The following is a 24,098-nucleotide window of genomic DNA, read 5'->3' on the forward strand; positions in this document are numbered from 1 at the left end:
GATACAGTACGCCATTCTCTAGGGCGTCATCAGCACATCAGGGATTCCATGCGACGGAGGGTGGATGCATGTATCCTCGCTAACGGAGGACATTTTGAACATTTCCTGTAACAAAGTGTTTGAAGTCATACTGGTACATTCTGTTGCTGTGTGTTTCCGTTTCATGATTAATGTGATTTGAAGACAAGTAATAAAATGAGCTCTAACATGGAAAGTAAGCGTTTCTGGACACATGTCCACATAACATGAATTACGTTTTTTTGTTCTTATACCGTAATACCATGACTTGTCCAGAAAACTTGTGAAATTGATTCACAGATGAACAAATCTGCTGTCATTACTATGACTACTACTACTACCACTACTAATACTAATACTAATAAAACGGTCGTTGCAAACCGGCGTCATAGCCTCGCAGAGTGGATGTGATGTCCTTTTAAGCTCAAGAAAAACGTGTTTCAAACCTTAGAAATCCCATCTAAGAAATGTTCCTGTCGGAGCACAAAAAAGGCGAATGTGCTCCTCTTTAAAAGACCGATAAGGAAGTGGGGCGATCAGTTGCCTCATTCCGTCTTCCGCACCAAAACTTTTGGCCTCCAGACATATGTCGGTCTTTTAACACAAAACATTCTAAATCGTTTTACTCATTGTCTCTCTCTAATGAAGCCTTCATACTCAGTATCTCTCTCTCACTATCGTGACTGTGTATGTCTCTCTCCTAGTGTTTTATTTTTCTCTCATTGGCACTTCGTCGCCTCTGTCTCTCCCTCTGCCAATGTTTCATCTCTTTACCTCGTTCTTCCTGGCCATTGTGTCTTTCTATGTCGCTTTCACTGTGTTTCTGTCCTACTGACATTGTCTTTTTCCAATTTTTTGTCTCACATTGCCACTGACTCTTTCTTTCTCGCTTTCAGTCTGCTTTCTTACTTTTCATTCAGCATTCTCTCTTCTCCCCACATGGGCTGGTTTATGCCCTCTAGACTGGTGTACTTGAGCACCTAAGTATAGGGGATGGGTCAAAAACGGGCAAATTTTTTCGTGTTGAACTTCTCCGTATTAGAGGAAGGAGGCGGGGACGGGGGTTGTTGGGGGGCTGTAGATCCCCCAGACCTATGTATGGTCTCCACTCGTATGTTTCATTGTCTCTCCTTTCTTCCACCCTCACTCTCTGTTACTCTCTTTCAGCACAAAAGTGTGGATATGTTCGCATATCAAAATAAGAAATACAGAATGAGGACTGAGGCACTTCTCCCACTTTTCTGCCAGTCTCTTACAGCGGAGCACATTCGCCTGTTTTGTGCTCTGACAGGAAGATTCTTCAACTAGTTCCCTTCTTTCCCTGTTACAGTTGCGTGTGCAGCTTATATAAAACTAATTCTGTAGGCCACTAAAATTTTGATACTTTATTTACATACTTCGACACATTTACATACTTCGACACTCTTAAACAACAAATAAGTATGCATAACATAAGGTTAATACGAAATCGTCTCAAATTCAACGCAAGTTCACATTATACTCCTTTACAAAGGAATGCACAACATTTTTAGACTATACATACAATATACCAAAAAATGCGGTGTTTGATTTTCAGTTACAAATATTTTCATATGACAAGATAATTTTTGTAAGGTTCTTACACCACCAGGTGGCATCATTGAATAATTTCCAGGTCAAGACAGCCTGTGCATGTGTGAAGTACCAATTAGACACAGGCAGCCGCGACATAAAGTTTTATTTGTGAAAAAAAGGTTACTAAAACATAGTTTGGTGACCTCAGACCTCCTGGGATGACCCCATAATCCTTGCCATTTGTTCACTACGTCCTTTAAAACTGCAGTTACGACTCAGACAGGATATTACATGTAAAAAAGTACGGTAACTTTGAACTTCCGGATCTCGGTAACAGGTGCTGAAATCGAAAAAATTTCCAAGGCTCCCCGACAAAATCATCTTAAGACCACGTGGTAAAAATTTCGACGGTTTGCCATGAATAGAAATTATGCAAGTGGCCATCTCCACAAATGGTACTTTTGGTACAATACCCAAAAATCTTCGTTTTTAGGGTGCACCTTGATGACGAATAACGGTTTTCAAAAATGGAAAAATGGCATTCCTAAATACGAGGGTTGTTTTTAAGTAAGGGCCGTTTTTATTTTTAAAAGAAGATACAAATACTTGTGCAAAAAAACTTTTATTTACTGATTCTACATACTTTTATCTATTTTTCTACATAGTTGCCTTGTTGATTTAAGCACTTGTCATACTGTACAACTAAGTTTTTAATTCCCTCTTCAAAGAATTCGGCCGCCTGCTGCGACAGCCAAGAGTTCACGGCCGCTTTCACTTCTCGTCGTCATTGAAGCGCTGCCCGCCAAGATGGTGTTTCAAGTTCCGGAAAAGGTGAAAATCGCTAGGAGCAAGGTCGGGGCTGTATGGTGCATGGTCCAAAACTTCCCAGCCAAAAGAATCAATCAAATCCCGAGTCTTTTGAGAGGTGTGAGGCCTAGCGTTATCGTGCAGGAGGAAAACTCCTTTTGTCAGCATGCCGCGCCTTTTGTTTTGAATTGCTCTGCGGAGCTTCTGTAGAGTTGCACAGTAGTCATCTGAGTTGATTGTCGTTCCTCGTTAACTGACGATGAATTTCTGCAGCTGATAGGCTTCTCGCCGTCAAAAAACGTATCACTGACCGTATCTCACACGCGGCGGGCGATTCAATAATCGTAAACATTATGAAGTAGCACAGCGATGCGTACACGTCAGCCACAGAGCTGCAACTTGCATCAGTGTGAACGGGAAGGATGCCGGCAAGTGGCGCGGTGGCTTGTTGCGGCGTCCGCGCGAACTACGGTACTATACGCGCGAACGGCCCTTACTTAATCACAACCCTCGTACATGTCCAAGGAAAGTACGCTTGAAGTTTGAGCAATTTACTATGTTTGGTTATTTCGATAATTGCTCCAATTGAGCAAAATCGGCTAAAAACCCGTTTTTCGATTTCCTGCATAAGTACAGGAGTTTTGAACAACTGGAGTTCGGTAACAGATAATGATATCCAAAAACGATTCGAAGTGCCCCGAGAATATAATCTTAAAAATGTATGGCAAGAATTTCGACGATGTGAAATAAACAGAAATTACAGAAGTGGCCATCCCCACAAGTAATACTTTTGATAACCAAAAATCGTGTTTTTTCGGGTTTTTTCAGGAACCATCCATGAACAAATGACTCTTTTGTAAGCTACCTAAGGCGCACCTTCGACCACACCTCATGCACGCTGGCTGGCTACGTGTTGTCTGTGATAAGTTCTTGTTCCTCGAGATGCTGTCTGGCGTAACAGAGATGCAACAGCTGGGATTCCTCTTCTCTGTTCTAGAAATGACAATGTCAGAAAAAGGTGAGGGAAAGCTGTCGACAGAGAAATGACTTTTTCAAAGAAGGAAATTCATCCACAATTGAGATCCGACAATTTCCGAAATTATTTAATAATGGATGGGAAATACATTTCTGGGCTGCTAAACCTCGTCAGACCACATTTAATTAAATGGAATACTGTAATTAGAGAAACTATAAGCTGTGACGAGAAGCTCTTAGCTATGTTATGGTTTATAACTACTGGCTTAACTTAAGAAGACTAGTAATTCGCCGGCCGCGGTGGTCTAGCGGTTCTAGGCGCTCAGTCCGGAACCGCGCGACTGCTACGGTCACAGATTCAAATCCTGCCTCGGGCATGGATGTGTGTGATGTCCTTAGGTTAGGTAGGTTTAAGTAGTTCTAAGTTCTAGGGGACTGATGACCACAGAAGTTAAGTCCTATAGTGCTCAGAGCCATTTGAACCATTTTTTGAACTAGTAATTCGGTACAGCGGTGCATCGCCATTTACAAATGACTATGGAGACACATGATGATAAAGCAAAACAAATTATGTTCATGTAAAAGTTGGGTATTTATGATACCACGAAAGATGTCCCTTATAAGTTTAAGAAACTCATTTAAAATTAGAAGCATGAAAACTACAAATAGTGGTGGCGCAAATCATGTAACAAATACACAAGAAATGAAGCATTTAGCAACTATCAGAACTGTAAAAAAATTTAGTCCTTCACTTTGCTCTTCATAGCAGAAGGCGTGGTCTTCGGCTGTTTTTAAGACTCCTAGCAACGAAGGAAGAATATTTTATAAATAAAAAACTGTCGACTGTAAGTATTTTGGGATATCGATTTTTTCAGTATATATCGGAAGTAAAAACTAAAAAGGGAAACATGACAATCGAAGGACTTTTATTTTCACCGTCTGTGTTCCACTTGAAACCATTATGATTCCGTCAAACATTAGAACAGCGTTTATTCCCGCGCAGTGACAGGCGAAGTTCTTTGGGCAGCTGAATGTCTATACACAAATAATATAGGCTGTCTTGAGCGGTTAGTTCGACAGCGTTACACACGGCAAAATTTGTGGGTGAAGTGGTGGCGGTGGTGGCTGTGGGGTGGGGGGTGGGGGGGTGGGGGGGTTAGGGCGGGTGTCGGGTAGTCAGACCCTACTGACCGACCAAAAAATAAACTGCGTCCGTCGGTTACTCAACAAACTTACACACGTACAGTTTGTTGGTCGGTCCTTCGATAAATCGGAGAGTTTGTAAGGGCGTTTTACAGGTCTATGGAGCAAAGGATCCGCAAACATTGCTTCGGAATAGTAGTTACACATTATAATCAAATTCCTCGCTGATGTATATACAGTACATAAAATTAGTTTTTACGTTAGCGGCTCACTAAGTTCTTTTGTTTTTTCTTCTTATTCTTCTTCATACTTCCGCGTTTGTCGCGTTATCAGTAACGCCAAGAAAATTAGTATTTGTATACATCTCGTTTAACATTCCCGAAGGTCCTTCTTTAGCGTTGGATCTACAGAAAACATTGACTGTATATTGATTCGAAACCACTTACTTTTTGCTTTTTCGGGGCTGTATCGTGGGAATATGTTGTTTTCTTGTTGATCATTGATTTGTTGTAAATTACTTCGACATCTATTACGTAAGTTTTTTACATTTATATGATTGAATGCCATAAAAATTAAATTGGTAAATAGACCATGACCTGGAAACCTGTCTTCGCTGATAATTACTCTCTGTGAAACAAAGAAGCAACGGAATCTAGTAATTCTTGTTTTTCCCCTCACATCCTAGTTTTGGTAGGGCAATGGAGCCGCTAAATTTGCAAGTTACGTGACAGTAGAAATGAAACCAAGTTTTAAAGCCATATTGGATACCTGAACCTTTAAGAATCGTAAGTTCAACTTTTATTCGCATCTCTGTGTTCTTCTCTCAAGCTGCATCGTAGAGAAATACGGTACAGATGTTTGTTTTTCGTAGTTATAAGACAACTACCGCCACTCATTTCGTCAATAACAGTATATGTTTCTCTTAATTTAAGAAAGAGTAATTCTAGAATATTGAATGTCATAGTCACCGGTACGTTAAAGTTTAGAATTTTCCGATCAGGTGCACGTGAATTAGCTATTCTGGCATGAGACGAGTATACCTTTGTTGTAGCTACATGGAAACATTATTTCCCGTCGACATTAACTGGTACTTCTTGCTGTCTCCTAACACAGGGATTTTTTTCCGGCGTTTCCAAGATGACTCCACTGTTGTATACATTGTTTGTTCTCTTGGAGTACATGCAATTCTTTTTCCATCAAGCGTTTTTCACGTTTTGGAGCTTCATGTTTTACATCTAGAATTTTTGTGTGTCACTCTGTTTCTTAGCGTTTGGGCTTCTTGCGTTGGTTCCGAATCGGTAACAAATTCGGCAGAACGTTTCTACCGGCTGATCAAAAAGTCGGTATAAATTTGACAACTGAATAAATCACGGAATAATGTAGATAGAGAGGCACAAATTGACACACATGCTTGGAATGACATGGGGTTTTATTAGAACCAAAAAAATACAAAAGTTCAAAAAATGTCCGACAGATGGCGCTTTGTAAACTTTGTTTTTCTTTGGTTCTAATAAAACCCCATGTCATTCGAAGCATGTGTCTCAATTTTTACCTCTCTATCTACATTATTCCGTGGTTTATTAAGTTTTCAAATTTATACTGACTTTTTGATCACCCAGTATATACCGGTACAGATAAAGTTTTATAACCGGTCGTTCTGAACCTTAAGAATAAAACGATGCTGTTCGTGTTCAGTGTCATTGTTTGTGAGGCAAAATGGATAATGATTCAGTTCATAATCTGCCGTGAGTGTTTCATACTATACCCTACTGACTGCCATCCTTTGACAGTCGTATAACACAAAGCAGAAAACGCAAAGCTGGTAAAGAGCGATTGAAATTTCAACAAGTCATATATGGTGTGCCTCAAGTATCAACATAGTACCCGCTGCTTTTCATTGTTTTTGTTCACATAAATGACAGGAAAACACCACGGAGCACAAATGTTGCTATGTATGCTGACAATACATCTCTTATGTCTAGTGTTAGCACAGCGAATGAACTGGAGAATAGACACGCACTGGATGTAGAAAATACAACCCAATATTGCAGTGCGCCTACTATAAATTTGACCATAAGCGCAAATTTATACACAACAGAAACGATCACGAAACTTCCTGGCAGGTAAAAACGGTATCACAGACCGAGATACAAGCTCGTACTTTTTGCGTTTCGCAGCTAAGTGCTCAACCAACTGAGCTACTCAACGATTCACAGTTTTACTTCCGCCGGAACCTCGTTTCCTACTTATGTCCTTTCTTCCAGGAGGGCTAGTCGTGCAAATTTCGCAAGAGAATATCTGTAAAGTCTGGAAGGTAGGAGACGAGTTACTGGCGAAAGTAAAGCTGTGAGGCAGGTCGTGAGTCGTGCTTGGATAGCTCAGTTACTAGAGCACTTGCACCGAGAGGCGAAGGTCCCGAATTGCAGTCTCGGTACGGCAAACAGTTTTCATCTGCCAGGAAGTTTCATATCAGCGTACACTCCACTGCAAAGCCAAAATTTCATTCTAGAAATATTCACACTGAAGGTTCAGCCTTCAACTTGGGAACACAAACCTGCGTGAGACAAGCAATTACACGTTCTGGGGCGTAGTGCAGTACACAAGTACTGGTTCCGGGAAAATCACATAGATAATTTATGTCCACAAATTCGCTCAAACGTATTCCTAATGGGAAAAATGCCTTACACTGTATATGGAGACACATTACTAAAGTTGTACAGTGATGTTGGGATACTTTGCACCCAAAAGCGTAACTTCGCTCCAACTTTGAAAAAGCATTTAATCTTTGCTAACACCCATTCTAATACATTTCGGAACAGTTCCGACTCCGGCCAATACTAGGCAGTGCAAACTACCTCGTACGTGTGGGTTACTCTGCTACTCTTCATCATTATGATTTTATGCTAAGCAAATCAGTACTTCCGTATTTTTGAAGTAATTTTTGTCAAGAAAAAGTGATACTCCGCGACCGGAAAACTACCTACACAAAAATCAGGTGGCACTTATTTGTGTGTAGTGTTAACATTGAAAAGAAAAATACGAAGCTTACTGTCGCAACTGAGTAATGTGAGCTTTCATATCTTTTTTATGATAGTGCAATGGAATCTTTGGAATGGTAAAACTGAAACTGTTTGGTACTCTCAGAGTTCAAGACAACGAGTCACGGAACTCCCACCGTTCTTCTGTATCTTCGCTACTGCAGTACCACCAAGCGACTGACATGCATGAACACGCCGCGAAACGTTTAGATTAGATTAGATTAGTTTAGTTTTCGTTCCATAGATCCGTGTTGAGGAGATCCTCGTGGATGTGGAACATGTCATCTTTTTTTTATTTTGTATTTTTTATTTTTTAAGCTGAAATAACAATACTAATAGTATAAATATATACAACACATCATTTGTTTCTATTAAAAAATTCGTCAATGGAGTAGAAGGAGTTGGCTACTAGTAAGTCTTTCAGGCTCCTTTTAAACTGATCTCTATTTGTAACTAAATTTTTTATGTTTGCTGGCAAATTATTGAAGATGAGGGTTCCTGAGTAGCGGACCCCTTTTTGAACTAAATTAAGTGCTTTTAAGTCCTTGTGCAGATCATTTTTGTTCCTGGTATTGTATGTATGAACTGAGCTGTTTGTTGGAAAAAGAGATATATTATTTAGGACAAATTTCATTAAGGAGTAAATATACTGAGAGGCAGTAATTAGTATACCCAGTTCTTTGAAGAGGTTTCTACAAGACGTCCGTGAGTTTACTCCACAAATAATACGTATTACACGCTTTTAGACTATGAAAAATTTTGTTTGACTTGAAGAGTTTGTATGTATGGAGTGGAGAACCACATTCAAAATGCAAATGTCGTATTTCAGAGCTTAGTGGGGTGCTATTAATATGAAAAGTCACTGTAGGACGTGGAATAAAATAAAATGTTTTGTTTTTTTTCTTTTTTGGACTCGCGTGGTACCACGAATATCAAAGCGAATTAGAATAGTCTGTGCTGTCAGATTTGTATCAGAAAGCAAAACAATGATAGGTCTAAGGCAAGTTGATTGTCACGTGCTGACATTTATTTTCTCATTGAAAAGGGAATTAGGAATTAAAGGCCTGTGGTTCTCTGTCAAGGAAAGTAAATCAGCACAATACTATTTATTGATGATGGAGTGGTAGCCGAAAGTGAACAGGATTTAGGTTATTTGGCAAATACAATGCAACACGTGTTTCCTGTGGGTTAATGTATGCTCATAGATAAGAGGAGAACGTGAAGGAGGACGAAGAGAATGTAAAAGGGATGCGCTATATAGCCTACACTTTGATACTTCGGTAGCAGAACAGACCAACATTATAGGTACATGCAAAGCATAGAAGCAAAGACAAGGTGGAGAGGTCTTTTATAAGAATAAATAGCTGAAAATGTCCAAGAATATAAAAATCATGCCTCGTTTTGAATGTGTTAAAATGAGCCTGAAATCATGAAAGAAACTCGCGGAACGAACTACAATCAGCGCAAAGCACCAGGTAATACATGGCAAGCACGCGTACTGTACTGGTAAGCAGTTCACTTTCAACTTAAACACACCAGGTCACAATTCATTTCTCTTGTTAAAACATTTTCGCTGCTGCGGTTAGTACTCGACTGTTGTGATCCGTATAGCCAGTATTAAATTACACTCAGATTTTATTATTATATCTTAATAGGTTCGCCGATGACACTGTCATTCTGTCAGAGACAGCAAGGGACTTGGAAGAGCAGTTGAATGGAATGGACAGTGTCTTGAAAGGAGGATATAAGATGAACATCAACAAAAGCAAAATGAGGATAATGGAATGTAGTCGAATTAAGTCGGCTGATGCTGAGAGAATTAGATTAGGAAATGAGACACTTAAAGTAGTAAAGGAGTTTTGCTATTTGGGGAGCAAAATAACTGATGATGGTCGAAGTAGAGAGGATATAAAATGTAGACTGGCAATGGTAAGGAAAGCGTTTCTGAAGAAGAGAAATTTGTTAACTTCGAGTATAGATTTAAGTGTCAGGAAGTCTTTTCTAAAAGTATTGTATGGACTGTAGCCATGTATGGAAGTGAAATATGGACGATAAATAGTTTGGACAAGAAGAGAATAGAAGCTTTCGAAACGTGGTGCTACAGAAGAATGCTGAAGATTAGATGGGTAGATCACATAACTAATGAGGAAGTATTGAATAGGATTGGGGAGACGAGAAGTTTGTGGCACATCTTGACTAGAAGAAGGGATCGGTTGGTAGGAAATGTTCTGAGGCATCAAGGGATCACCAATTTAGTATTGGAGGGCAGCGTGGAGGGTAAAAATCGTAGAGGGAGACCAAGAGATGAATACACCAAGCAGATTCAGAAGGATGTAGGTGGCGGTAGGTACTGGGAGAAGAAGAAGCTTGCACAGGATAGAGTAGCATGGAGAGCTGCATCAAACCAGTTTCAGGACTGAAGACCACAACAACAACAACAACAATATTAACAAGCGGTGAGTTATTCGTTTAATTAGCTACATTTTCCTATTCGTATTGAGAAACATCACCTCCCCGTTTAATGCCTGGAAAATATGGAGGTAACTGCATTAAAAATAGCATTTTCTCTGTTGATATCAATATCACAGTGTAATACATGCAGTCACGACACTCTTATTTTTGTTAAACACTATGATAGCAGCACACCGAGAGGACAGAAACCTACACTTCTAAATATGATGTCGGATGAGTGCGGATAGTATAGTTTATATAGATCTGTAACATATTTATATAATAGGGAGGATATGGAGTGGTATAAAAATATATGCTAACTAAAAAGTGACAGCACAGAGGTTTTTCCTAAGGATCCTGGGAGATAATACACGTTGCATTATGGGACAGCTTATTTGTGATTTTCTCGTAACATATAGATATTTAATCAAGCACATCGTTTTAAGAGTAAAAAGATGGCTAGTAAGCAGTAGCAGACCTGATCGTTTGCAGAAGTGCGCTATATATCTACTCAATACCGTGAAGTTTTCGTCACTACACTTACAGTCACATCTGTGAATAGGGAACGTACGAAACTTGTATGGAATGCAATACCTTCGTTATTTAACGTAAAAAATAAGTCACCGTAACTGTAACTGAAGAGAAAACCACACTGACGTGATAATAAGACAACTAAAACAATAGCACATCCCCCCCCCCACCCACACACGCACACACACATACAAGAATCCAGGACGAGAATTGCTGCTGTATCTGAGCTAAAAACGGCAAGAATCTTAAAAACGATCGCTTTTGAAGTTAGAAAGTGGAGTGAAGCGTAAGAATCTGTGAATCCTTGGACTCCACACAAAGTTGTTTTACGTGTCTCGCAAAATGCCTAGTATAATAAGAATAGATAACAACATAAATACCGGATGATCAAAAAGTCAGTATAAATTTGAAAACTGAATAAATCACGGAATAATGTAGATAGAGAGGTACAAATTGACACACATGCTTGGAATAACATGGGGTTTTATTAGAACCAAAAAATATATAAAAGTTCAAAAAATGTGCGACAGATGGCGCGTGGAAGGTGCTTTCGTTGTAGGTTTATCACATGGGTTCAGATGTCCGACAGAAGGGAAAACCCTAATTATAGCGTATATAGAGTAGCAAGTCATTAATATATGTTGGGAACAATAAGTAACCCTCATTGATCCTTGTGGGGCCCTTTTTTTAAAGTGCACTGAGATTTGAAATAAGAAATAAATGGCATAAGCACTTATCATACTGATCAACAAAGCCATTGCTGTCTGTTAATGCTTTAGAACGCGTTAAAGCTGCGTTTCCAGCAGTACAACACAAAATATCTAAACACAACTAGGGTCTGTTTCCAGGCAAGAAAACATTGCAACAACGACAGATGCATGTATCAAATCGGAACAAACAAACAGGCCTATCAATAAAGAGCTTACAGTCCATGAAGCGACAGAAGATCGATGTGTTAGCAATACTTCTTTGAACAATTCGAACATTGGGGCCAGTATAAATGAAACCAGTCCCTACATCTTAGCCATACTCTCAGATGAGAAACATTCACCCAATACATATACAAATTGGCGTGATCTATAGTGCAGGAAAAGAATGCATCTGTACAACAAAAAATGCTGTATGCAATTGCACTAAAGAAAATTGTAGAGGAAGAAAGACCTCAAGCATCTGCCATAGCATCAGTCAGAAATTCAAGTACTAGAGAAAGAAAAAATCAGATAATAGGCGCTGGTGAAGAGCAAGGAATGCTATATGGCGAGAAAAGAGCATGGTTTCATTTAGGAAAAGTGAAAAACGGCACAACAACTGAAAATGTAACCAAGTTCCTTGAGAAAATCTTTCCAGGATATAGCAACTTTCATGTAGAAAAACTGGAAACAAAGGGTGTGAACAGCAGCTTCAAGATTGGTGTGGGCTTCCATCTAAAGGAGAAGGTGATGAACACAACACTATGGCCAAAGAATATTGTTGTGAGGCGTTTTTTTATTCCGGAGACCGACCAGTTCCCCAGTAAAATAGTGCCTGAAATAAAAACCCCAGGCTCCATAATATCTCACAGAAGTAACAGCGCCCATAGGTATAGTAGTGGTTCATATACAGTGTTTAAGAAGCAAGGTGGACCTTCTACCATTCTTTGTAGGAGAAGTCAAACCAGATGTTTTATGTATCTGTGAACACTGGTTAGAGGAAGCAGAAGGCGACTATTACAGAGCCACTGAATATTTGGACACGGTAAATTCATGGTATCGAACTACTACAAGTCATGGTGGTGTATCTGTATATGCAAGCAGGACTCTTAGTGTAAAGAAAATAGACTTAAAAAACTTTTCCACAGACCTAGATCTAGAATTAGCTTCACTAGTGTTAACGGATATAGACCTTATTATTGTCTCTGTGTACCACTCACCAGATGGTAATTTTGAAAACTTTATTGCACAAATGGAAACCTGTTTGTCCTACCTAACACGTCTTAAATCTAAAATTGCAGTGTGTGAAGATTTCAACATACATATAGGTGATGGAAGAACTAAAGAGAGAGTCTTCATGACTTTGATAAATAGCTATGGGCTGTTTGTTGCAAACCGACTGCCAACAAGAGCTGATGCCTGCCTAAACACAGTTATCACTAAACTCAATATCTGGGACTATAATATCAGTTTAGTTGAACAAATGATTGCTGACCATAGTGCATTAGTAATGGAAATAGGTATGAAATACTTGAGTCAAGACTAAATGACCCTGTCAAGTGTGAACTGGCAACAGAAAATTGCAGGAATGAGGGCCAGTGTCTCATTCGAATGTCTGTTCCAATCATTAAAAGCTAAATTTGATGATTTATTTCCAGAAATCCACAAGAAGTATCCTACAGGCAAAGCTAAAGGAAGGGACAAACCTACTACAGGGAAGATGTGGTATACCCCTGAGCTAAACAAATTAAAATGCATTGTGCTAATTTTCAGGGGATGTATGAAAGCAGCTAGAGATCTTCCATCTAGAGATCTGCTTCATTGTAACTATGTAAGAGCCAAACGAATTTACAGAAAGCAAGTGGAGGAGGCAAAAAAGAGATACACATGAGAAACATAACCAGTAGATTTTTTGAAAACTGGAAGGAAGTGCACCCTAAGGATATCGTAAAAATAGTTCAGTCATACAAGAACTCAGAGAGCGAAGATATCTATGGTATGTGTTGCACAATGCTGCAGAAAATTATTCTAGAGCTTGCTCAACCATTATCTATAGCAATTAACAAATGCTTATTCTCTGGTGTCTTCACAAAATTTCTTAAATTAACACGGTACAGTACCAATCTACAAAAAAGGTGACCCATGTGAAGTGTCCAGCTACAGGCCAATTTGTATCATTCCTATTCTAGTTATGTAGTTTGTTATGAAACTCGAGTTACTGAATTATTTTGAAGTAAATAAGCTCTTCCAGGACATACAACATGGTTTTGGCAAGGGAAAGTCAACGTTTACGGCAGCACTGGACTTAATCAGAAAAATAAGACAAGGATTCGAAGACAGAGAAAGTGTGGCACTGACACTCTGTGATCTTAGAAAGGAATTTGACTGCATTACCCACAAGATAAATTGAAGTGTTCAGGTGTCAGAGGTGGTGTTCTGGCAACTTTTCAGTCTTATCTGGAAAACCGGAGACAAGTGGTATCAATTCATAGAGCATAATCACAAGAACAAAAGATGGAATGCGGGAGTACCCCAAGGGTCCGTCATAGGGCCTCTACTGTTCCTCATTTTTGTCAATGATATGGGTTATAACCACAATATGTTACAGTTTGCTGATGACACCACCCTTTTTGCCAAAGGAATAACTGTTGCAGAATCACTCCAAAAAACAGATGTACTCTTCCAAAACATTAAAGAATGGTTCATCAGAAATAAAGTGAACATGAATGAAGAAAAACCACAACATCTGATATACACCCTTAACAACATCGGATGCCATGATAATATGGAGGATGTCAAACTGTTGGGCTTTATGATAGACAGGAAACTAACAATGAACGAACACACAGTGTACGTGTGCTCCAAGCTCTCCCGTGTAATAAACCTTCTGAGGAGGTTAAAAGGTGTATTGAGTGACCAATATCTCATAACAGCATATTATGCCCTATTCCATAGCCACATCAATTATAGCCTACTGTTATGGGGACATTCTGCAGGTTGTAAGGATGTGCTGATTCTACAGAAAAAAGTCTCACAGAATAATCACATCAAGCAAAAGACAGGAGCACTGCAGGCCTATATTCAAGCAGTTAGGAATTATGACAGTCTTCAGCTAGTATGTGTTATTATGTCTCATCAGCGTGAAAGAAAACCAAGGAGTCTTCAGCATGAGGCAAGATATACACAATCACAATACCCGTAACAAGAGAAGCATCGAAATACTCAGATGTCGACTGACGGGAACGCAAGACAGCTTTCCAGTGGTTGTCCTAAAGATGTTCAACTCACTGCCTCAAGAAGTGCAATCCCTGCCGCTAGGAACATTCAGAAGGAGAGTAGCACAGGACCTGAAGGAACGCCCATTGTACTCCATTGGTGAATTCTATAATAGTGACCAAAGTGAATGGACAAACAAATATTGTTTCTATTAAGTATAAATGTCTTAATTTCGTGAATATTTTTTTTAAAAAATGTATGTATGTAATTAACCTTGACCCAGTCTGTCCAGTCATGACTGGTAAACGACACAGATCAAGTAATAAAGTAACGGCGTAACAACACCCGTGAACGTGTGGAAAGATTGCTCACCAATCGCCGCAGCACGTGTTTTTCTTTACATGAGGTACACATTATTCTTTATTTCTCCAGGGATCATTTCTTACAACGATATTGGACACGTCACGTTTACGTAAGGCTTACATATAAGTAGCGAAAATACGGTGATATATTCATATATATCAATTTATTTATGATTGAATTTATAGTCTGACTGTTACATATCTTTGCTAGTTACAAAAATATAGTTAACATGCGCATATTTTATAGAATTTCCACAAAAATGTCATTAAAAGCACATTATAAAAGGCACCAATGATAATACAGTTTATTTTTCTGCATGTCCTTGGTCTTCACTCAGCACTGCCAAGAAAAACAGAGAAAAAGTAGAGGACAGCAGCATTGGTGTTTGGACAAGGAATATTATTTCGTACGTCTTATATACTTGAAGTGATACTGTACACCGTTTTACATTTTTTACGGTTTCCGCTCGCAGTGTTTTCTGACACACTACTTTTTATTTCAATATATTCTTGAACACTGTAAGGGCAAACATTGATAAGATGTCTTTTTAATTTTCTTCTAAAAAGAGACGTACTTTCTATCATCTTTATACATTGCCGTAACCCCTGTACAATGTTCTTCCAACATTTACAGATTCTTTGTCGGTTAATTTTAGCCTACTTCCTTCTATATGATAGTCATTACAATGAACAGAGTTTAGAAGATATTGTTAACGTATGTGCAAGACTGCTGAATTTGCGGAAGACGCAACCATGGAAAAAAGTAGTGGCACATCGGCAATGTTTGATAATCAATGGAAAAGCAACAATTTATTGACAAGTGGACCAGGAAAACCTGTGGCCGAGCAGTACGCAGTTTAAAGGACGAAGGTAACATTACTCCATTTTGCGAAGTTGCATAACCTTTTCTTGTATTTGACTAATGAAATGCAGAAGCACAAGGAAAATGTTTTGTCTGAAAGAATTTTTAACGTCGGATTTTATCCACGCCAGGCAAAGTACAAGATATTATTAAAGACCTGAGGGACATGATCACAACTAAAAAGCATAGTATGAGCCTTTTGGTTGAAAAAGTGTGTGCAATGGGACTGTATGATCAAAGTATGGTTAAATCAGCAGCATTTATCGCACACAGTGGTTATAAGAAGAAAAATCAGTGAAATAAAACTGATTACGTTGTCAGTAAAAAAAAATTGAAAAAGAATCTTGAATGTGCAAAACGAAACTGTCCTTGTCATAAATATGGGCATGAGTGTTTGATCAAAAGACTTATAATAGTGCTGTTCACATAAAGGAGTGTGGGAAAAAGAATCTTGAATGTGCAAAAAGAAACTGTCCTTGTCATAAATATGGGCATGAGTGTTTGATCAAAAGACATACAATAGTGCTGTTCACATAAAGGAGTGTGGGAAGTATTCTGTATTTCCGTCACATGTTTTCAGTGCCTTACTCGACAATTGTGTTGAAGCCGACAGTTGTACTGTAACAGTGGTACCACAAATCATATCACTGTGAATAAACAATTTGTGTCATACCGGTAGATTATACAAAACTCGATGTTTCTGAGATGATTTCAACTGGGAAAAGTGGCGTGAGCGTGTTGTCTCATAAACAGGAAGCTATGGAAATATAAATGCACTTGAATAATGTCAGAAAAAATGCCGAATTGAAAGATGTGCTATATGTTCTTTTTTCTATTGTTCTCTGTAAAAGCAGCTGCACGAAAGTTTCTGCCTGAGACATTGTAACAAAAGTATCAAAATTGAAGACAAACTCAAGAGGGAGAAGATTTGTGAATAGTGCCAAGTTCTGAAGAAAATCAAACATTAAGTGAAAAATGAAGAAGTAAATGTGAAAAGAAGAAACCAAAATGGATAACCAGTGTAGATCATAAGTACATGGTTGGAACTCTTGTCATCAGGGACAAGCATCCAAGTTTATATACTGAAGCTTTGCAGTCCAGCAATAAAATTTAGTGGCTGGTAGTCATTCATGAAGATTTCAAGTCCCTGAAAGGGAATAATAGATCAGTATTAGCTGAATGCCCAAAAGGTGGACAGATATTGCAGATTGGTGGACCTTGCACAAGAAATTTGCAGAAAATGGAAAAGTTTGCTTCAAGGGTTAACTTGTGACCAAAGAACATGTACAAATGCAGGAAACTAACTGTGAAGAAACATTCAACCCTCCTGCATACTGGTAGTGGCTGCTGCAGAGGAAATGAAGCTTGACCAGTTTGACCTCAAATTAGCTTTTCTAAATGGTGTGCTCAAAGGAGACACATATGTGGAACAACCTGAAGGTTTTGAAAATGGTAATGTAGGCTACATGTATGTTCACTGAAGAGAAGTGTGTAATGTCACAAACAAGCACCATGTTGTTGGTACAAATTTTTCATAGACATCATGACAAAAGCTGTAGATATCTCAAAAATTAGATCGACAGGAAGTGCAAAATGGCTAAGCAGGAATGGCTAGAGGACAAATGTAAGGATGTAGAGGCTTATCTCACTAGGGGTAAGATAGATACTGCCTACAGGAAAATTAAAAGAGACCTTTGGAGAAAAGAGAACCACTTGTATGAATATCAAGAGCTCAGATGGAAACCCAGTTCTAAGCAAAGAAGGGAAAGCAGAAAGGTGGAAGGAGCATATAGAGGGTCTATACAAGGGCGATGTACTTGAGGACAATATTACGAAAATGGAAGAGGATGTAGATGAAGATGAAGTGGGAGATATGATGCTGCGTGAAGAGTTTGACAGAGCACTGAAAGACCTGAGTCGAAACAAGGCCCCGGGTGTAGACAACGTTCCATTAGAACTACTGACAGCCTTGGAAGAGCCAGTCCTGTCAAAACTCTATCATCAGGTGAGCAAGATTTATGAGACAGGCGAAATACCCTGAGACTTCAAGAAAAACATAATAATTCCAATCCCAAAGAAAGCAGGTGTTGACAGATGTGAAAATTATTGAACAAACAGTCTAATAAGCCACAGCTGCAAAATACTAACACGAATTATTTACAGACGAATGGAAAAACTAGTAGAAGCCTACCTCGGAGAAGATCAGTTTGGATTCCGTAGAAATATTGGAACACGTGGGGCAATACTGGCCCTACAACTTATCTTAGAAGCTAGATTAAGGAAAGGCAAGCCTACGTTTCTAGCATTTAGAGAGAGCTTTTGACAATGTTGACTGGAATACTCTCTTACAAATTCTGAAGGTAGCAGGGGTAAAATACAGGGAGTGAAAGGCGATTTACAATTTGTACAGAAAGCAGATGGCAGTTATAAGAGCCGAGGGACATGAAACGGAAGCAGTGGTTGGGAAGGGAGTGAGACAGGGTTGTACCCTTTCCCCGATGTTATTCAATCTGTATACTGAGCAAGCAGTGAATTAAACAAAAGAAAAATTCAGAGTAGGTATTAAAATCCATGGAGAAGAAATAAAAATTTTGAGGTTTTGCCGATGACATTGTAATTCTATCAGAGACAGCAAAGGACTTGGCAGAGCAGTTGAACGGAATGGATAGTGTCTTGAAAGGAGGATGTAAGATGAACATCAACAAAAGCAAAACGAGGATAATGGAATGTAGTCTAATTAAGTTGGGTGATGCTGAGGGAATTAGATTAGGAAATGAGACACTTAAAGTAGTAAACAAGGTTTGCTATTTGGGGAGCAAAATAACTGATGATGGTCAAAGTAGAGAGGATATAAAATGTAGACTGGAAACCGTAGAGGGAAACCAAGAGATGAATACACCAAGCAGATTCAGAAGGATGTAGGTTGCAGTAGTTACTGGGAGATGAAGAAGCTTGCACAGGATAGAGTAGCATGGAGAGCTGCATCAAACCAGTCTCAGGACTGAAGACCACAACAACAACAACAATCATGACAGAAACTGGATGTGATGCTGCTCCATATCTCTTATGTCATCAGAGCTAAGAGAATGGTTTATATGTCATAGTGTGTGTTGATGGTGGTTTAGTTGTGAGCAGCACAGCAGCAAAAATGGAAGAGTCCATAAAATGTTGAAGATGGAGTTACATACAACTGAATGTTCTCTCAACACTTTTTTGGGTATAAAGATATAGCAAAATTATATTTGGTAGATAGCAGTGAATCAAGAGGACTAGACAAAGGAAGTTCTGGAAGGATTTGTAATATCTGAATCTAATTCAGTTTTTACTTCAGTTGGTCACAAAGCAAGACTTACATCCATACATGCTTTCACAGTGAACAGAGCAGCTAGAGCTATGGAGATTCCACAGTTCAAGATTGGAATCAAGTGAAATTAATTTTCAGATACTTGGAGAATACAATGGATTGTGGAATTATCTGCAAGAAGTAATTAAGGTTTAAAGGTCTACAGTGCTGCTGATCATCCTGGTGCAGATGTTCAACAGCTGGTGTTGTTGCAACACTGATTCATGTGTCTGCATCGTGGATCAGTAAATTCCAAAAGACAGTGGTAACATCTACTATGGGAACAGAAATAATATCAGCAAGTCAAGGAGCAAAGAAGTTGGTCTGGCTGAAAAGGTTGCTCTATGAACTGATTGGAATTTCCAAACAACTGAAAGCTCCTACAAGCTATGTTGGCAATGCAAGTGCAGTGAAGTCTAAAATTGCAATACGTCTTTGAAAACTTAAGCTCATTAGAAGTCCTTCACTGCTAAGCCAGAGAAAAATTCTTGAATGGAGATGTTGGATTAGAACACATTGATGGGGCAAGCCTGACAGTTGATTTACTAATAATGCCATTAGAGGGCAGAACATTAAATCCTTGTGAAGTTCAGTAGTCTCCATTATATGTTTATTTGGAGGAAGTGTTAACATTGAAACGAAAATATGATGTGTTTGTCATACCTGTGTAATGCGCAGACAATGTCTGTAGTGTAATGTAAGTTTCGATGTCTTTGTTATGCTAGTACTTAAGTATATTTGAATTGGTAAAACTGAAATTAGAACACATAAGAACTACAGACATAAGAAGCTGCCTAGTAAGCAAGAGACCTAGGTTTGAATCCCAGACTGGCACAAATTTACAACTTTCTCCATTGATTTAAATCAATGCCCACTCGCAGCCAATGTCTGTAATTCCTTTTTTTATTAATTCATAGTGGCTGCTGGATCAAAATGGTGTCTTGTTTCAGGTATGCCCAAAAGTACAGACATAACATATATAAAAGTGGAAGTGTTTGGTACTATGTCTTGTGTGCGTATCTTGAGGTGCCAAACTTTGTAAATCTTTTGTAGTCTGTTTTAAATAAATAATCTGAAAATGTAGGAATTGTCCAGTGTTTAACTCTTTGATGAGCAGGAAACACAACAAAATCATCCCAGAGGGGCATGAACAATAATTTACATGTTTCCCATTTGAACTACTTGTAACACTTTGGTTTTATTGATGGATATGTTTTCTACAGCGCATTTGTAAAAATTCACCTTAACAACAACAAAATATTAGCATTAAATGTGGCCACTGCAGTTAACCATCACCTCATTATGGTATACAAGTTCAATAGTTGGTGGATCAACTTTGGTATAACTTTTGTTTAATTTTCATGGTATCTCTTGAAACAGTTCTTGCCGTCCCCCCCACCCCCCACACCCCCACCCCCACACCCCCCAACTACCGACTGTTCCTCTTCTAGATGATGAGGGAATGGGCTGATGTTCACTGCTTTCATGGTGAATACTTTCATCTATGTATGGCTTGTGTGCTTTGATCTGAGCTGATAGCGGGTTTACTAATGAAACTGTTGTAGTGCAGAATATTAAATCCTTATGAAATTCAGTACTCTCTTTTATATTTTTCTTTGGAGGCAGTGTTAACATTGAAAAGAAATATGATGTGTATGTCATATCTGTGTAATGAATGAACAATGTCTGCGGTGTAATGTCAGTTTTCATACCTTTGTTGTTCTAGTACTATAGGATATATGGATTGGTAAAACTGAAATTAGGACACAAAGGAATTATAGTAAACAGGAGACCAGGTCTGAATCCTGGTATGGCACAAATTTTCAACGTGCCCCATTGATTTAAATCTGTGCCCTCTCACAGTCTATGTCCGTAATTCCTTTGTATCTTAATTAATAGTAGCTGCTGGATCAAAACAGTGTCTGCTCTTTCAGGTATGTCCGAACATACAGACAACACATATATAACAGTGAAAGTATTTGGTACTATGTGTTGTGAGCCACTGAAACTGTTTTTGGAGCCAACAAACTTTTGTACGCCTCTCAACAGAAGTCTTTATTGAAGAACTGCTCCATTTAAATCTCCTTGTGCATAATTAATGGTTTTCTTAACACAGTGGTCTATGATGTGAAAGAAAAATCTCATCCACCATTTCTTGTTTTTTATCTCTAGCACAGTCTGACTTCAGTCAGTCAAAATTATCCCCATAGTTTACACATGAATTGTAATCTTTCAACAAGAGAGGGCAAGTGATATTGATTACTGTTCTGTCTTTCATCCTGTAATTTACTGTGGATGCATCTGATGGTGCATGACATGCAGAAATCATGTTGAAAGCCCTGTTATCCTTCCATCTATAAATAACTGCTCCATCATTACTTATTCTGTTATCAAATTCTCCTCTCTCACGTTCCTTTTCCTCTTTGAGTTTTGGAATGTTTTTCCTTCTGCGATTTACCGTTCCACAAGTGTGTGGACTATTGGACTTTAAGTTGATGTACAGATCATATGATGTAAAATGATTATCCATAAAAATAGTATGATGCTTTCCATGAAAGTCAATGGTTAAATTTAGAACCACTTTTGATCCTAGCCTACTACTGGAGACTGTGAAACCTTTGCTGTTTAAAGGTCAAATTTCGAGTTGTATGACAATTCATCACGTAACATTCACACTTTTATCCTCTCTTTATAGGTTTTTCTCTCGTGTAATATTAGAGAGATGATCAGCCTTTGAATTTAACAATTGCTCCATCAATACCAAAATTGTGATGTGGTGTGATCTGGCAATGGATGTATTCATAATTACTACTGTTTCTGTCAGGAGCCACACAATTATCCCACAGTTTCAGGTCATTCAGTAACTAACTGAACCTTTTTACTGGCATTAGCTTCTATATATATTTTTTCAGCAAGGTCTGGATCAGTACTCCAGTAATCTCTGTAGCTAGGTTTTCAAGGAATTTTCTTGTAAAGATTTATTCTGATAAAAGTTTTTATTTCATGGTTGCTGATGAGTGTGAAAGATTTGCCTGTCTGTTTTGCATACAAATTGTTTCGAAACATTATATGGTTTATGAATGTTTGATCCAAAAACTCATAAAATAAGTCATTTTGCTTTACATTTAGTTTGTTCCTTCTTTCTGCAACCACGCCTTTTTGCCCAGTAAATAATGTCACTTGATAAAACTTGTTTCTTGGCTCCAATTTATTGTGACTGTTGGTAGAACACTGAGTGGAACCACATTGTTTTCACTTCACTTTCACGATTACCCTCAGAATCTATACCGCTCAACACATGGCTGTAAAGAAAGCTTGAACTTGCACAATCTGTAGTGGATGTTGGGTCATTGTCAACACCTTCATCACCATCAACACTGATGTCACTAGAAGGGATTTCATCAAATAGTACTCGATAACATTCTTCCTCTGTTCCTTTTTGGTGGGATGTACTGGATGGAGAAGAAAATACACTGGACAGAGAATAAGGGTAGTGATTAGCTCCACTAATCACACATAAATCCATCTGTGAAGAGAAAATTCTGTTACAATAAAAAGTGAAATTACTTGTATATTTATGGAAGTCAACATACAAATATAAACATTATTTACAAAAAATAGCCATATAAAGAAGAGCTACAGAGAGAAATCCACGACACTTCTATGAACAATACATGAAATATCAACTTGTATTGTAAATACGTGGTCAAAGTACTCCATTGTGATATTCTTGTCGTCTAGTGAAACTTAACACTTAATTGGTTAATTGAGAGCTGTAAAATGAGAAAAAATGTGTGGTTAGCCACAGCAGCCCTCGACCTTTCAAAGCATCCACACATGTGGTAAGTTAAAAATGATGTCCACCCTTCAAAGATTTAAACCATACCCACAAAATCATAATCAAAATGTAATTCATCACTGCATAATCAAAAGCAGCCATAAAATTTATTTTTAGGGAAAATTGGGCAACTTTGCGCCACTGACAAGGTAAATCAGAGTACCCTGCAGCATTTTCATTACTTTGATTTAGTTTGTGATGAATCTCATTACACTGAAAATGAGTATTGCTGAGAGATTAATGTCGTTATATTATGGGAAGAGTGTGAACAGAAGCCAGTAGCTTGCTGATGCCCAGATTACAGGATTTCAAGATAGATAAATCAATCTGCATTGGTGAAACCACAACATTATGCTTCTTCATGTAATACAACATCATATCTCAAACAATAATCCTTAATACAAGATCATTACTATCAGCTTCATTATCATAATGATGATAATCAACATTAGATCTATTCATAAATAATACTAGAACAGCTCCATCATCCCCTCAATACACAAAAATCTTCATTGCTTCCTATCCATAGTAAACACCTCCGAATTGACTACAATTACATGAAAGTATTATGCACATTTCATTATCTCACCATTTCATAGAAAATATTACAATATTGCATTTCATTATTTAATTAGCTCTCAGTGTTTCTGTACTCCACCACTGCATGTTCTTTCTTTACACAAACTTACTGTATTTCCTCACATACACTAACCTTTCCAGAGACAAAGAGAAATAATAGATACAAGATGTTTCTTATAGTTGAAAAGGACATCATGGCCAATAACATATCTGCTTTGGTGAAAACACATTAAATGTAATGTTGCAGTCAAATACATGACTGCACAAACAATTAAATTCAACCCCCTTGTTCACCTTTACATTTTCCATTAACATCACAGCTTTGTTGCTTTTAAGAAAATAAATTCTTAAAGTATCTGAACTGAAAATTCAATAATTTATTCATTTAACTGACAATAAAATCTCTCACACATATAATGTGTATCAGATTCTGGACAATATTTTAGTAATATTAGACAATCCTTCTTGTCTGTTACACATATAATCAGACAAACTGTAAAAACGTTATTTAATGAAAACATGATGTGACAGGTTTTGAATGCATTTATTTGATTAGTAGTCTTTATAGTTTCTGGCAACGTATTGTACAGGATGACACATGGGAGACAGATGGTTTTGAACTGCGTAGTACTGAGGGTGCGGTGATGGGAGGTTGTTGTGGTGGGGATACTTCTGATCCACACAAAACGCCA

At 38.2% G+C, this 24,098-nt stretch overlaps 1 protein-coding gene across 1 annotated transcript in view; it reads left to right on the top strand.

Annotated features, from left to right (window-relative positions):
• Nucleotides 1-5,119: 5,119 nt before the first annotated feature.
• LOC126268017 (uncharacterized) overlaps nt 5,120-24,098 on the top strand; it is a 182,171-nt gene continuing 163,192 nt past the window's right edge. The window contains exon 1 of the mRNA XM_049973433.1: nt 5,120-5,282. The gene's annotated coding sequence lies outside the window, so the exon portion shown is untranslated. The remainder of the gene's footprint in view (nt 5,283-24,098) is intronic.

This window comes from Schistocerca gregaria, chromosome 1, assembly GCF_023897955.1.
Source record: "Schistocerca gregaria isolate iqSchGreg1 chromosome 1, iqSchGreg1.2, whole genome shotgun sequence".
Lineage (NCBI taxonomy): Eukaryota > Metazoa > Arthropoda > Insecta > Orthoptera > Acrididae > Schistocerca > Schistocerca gregaria.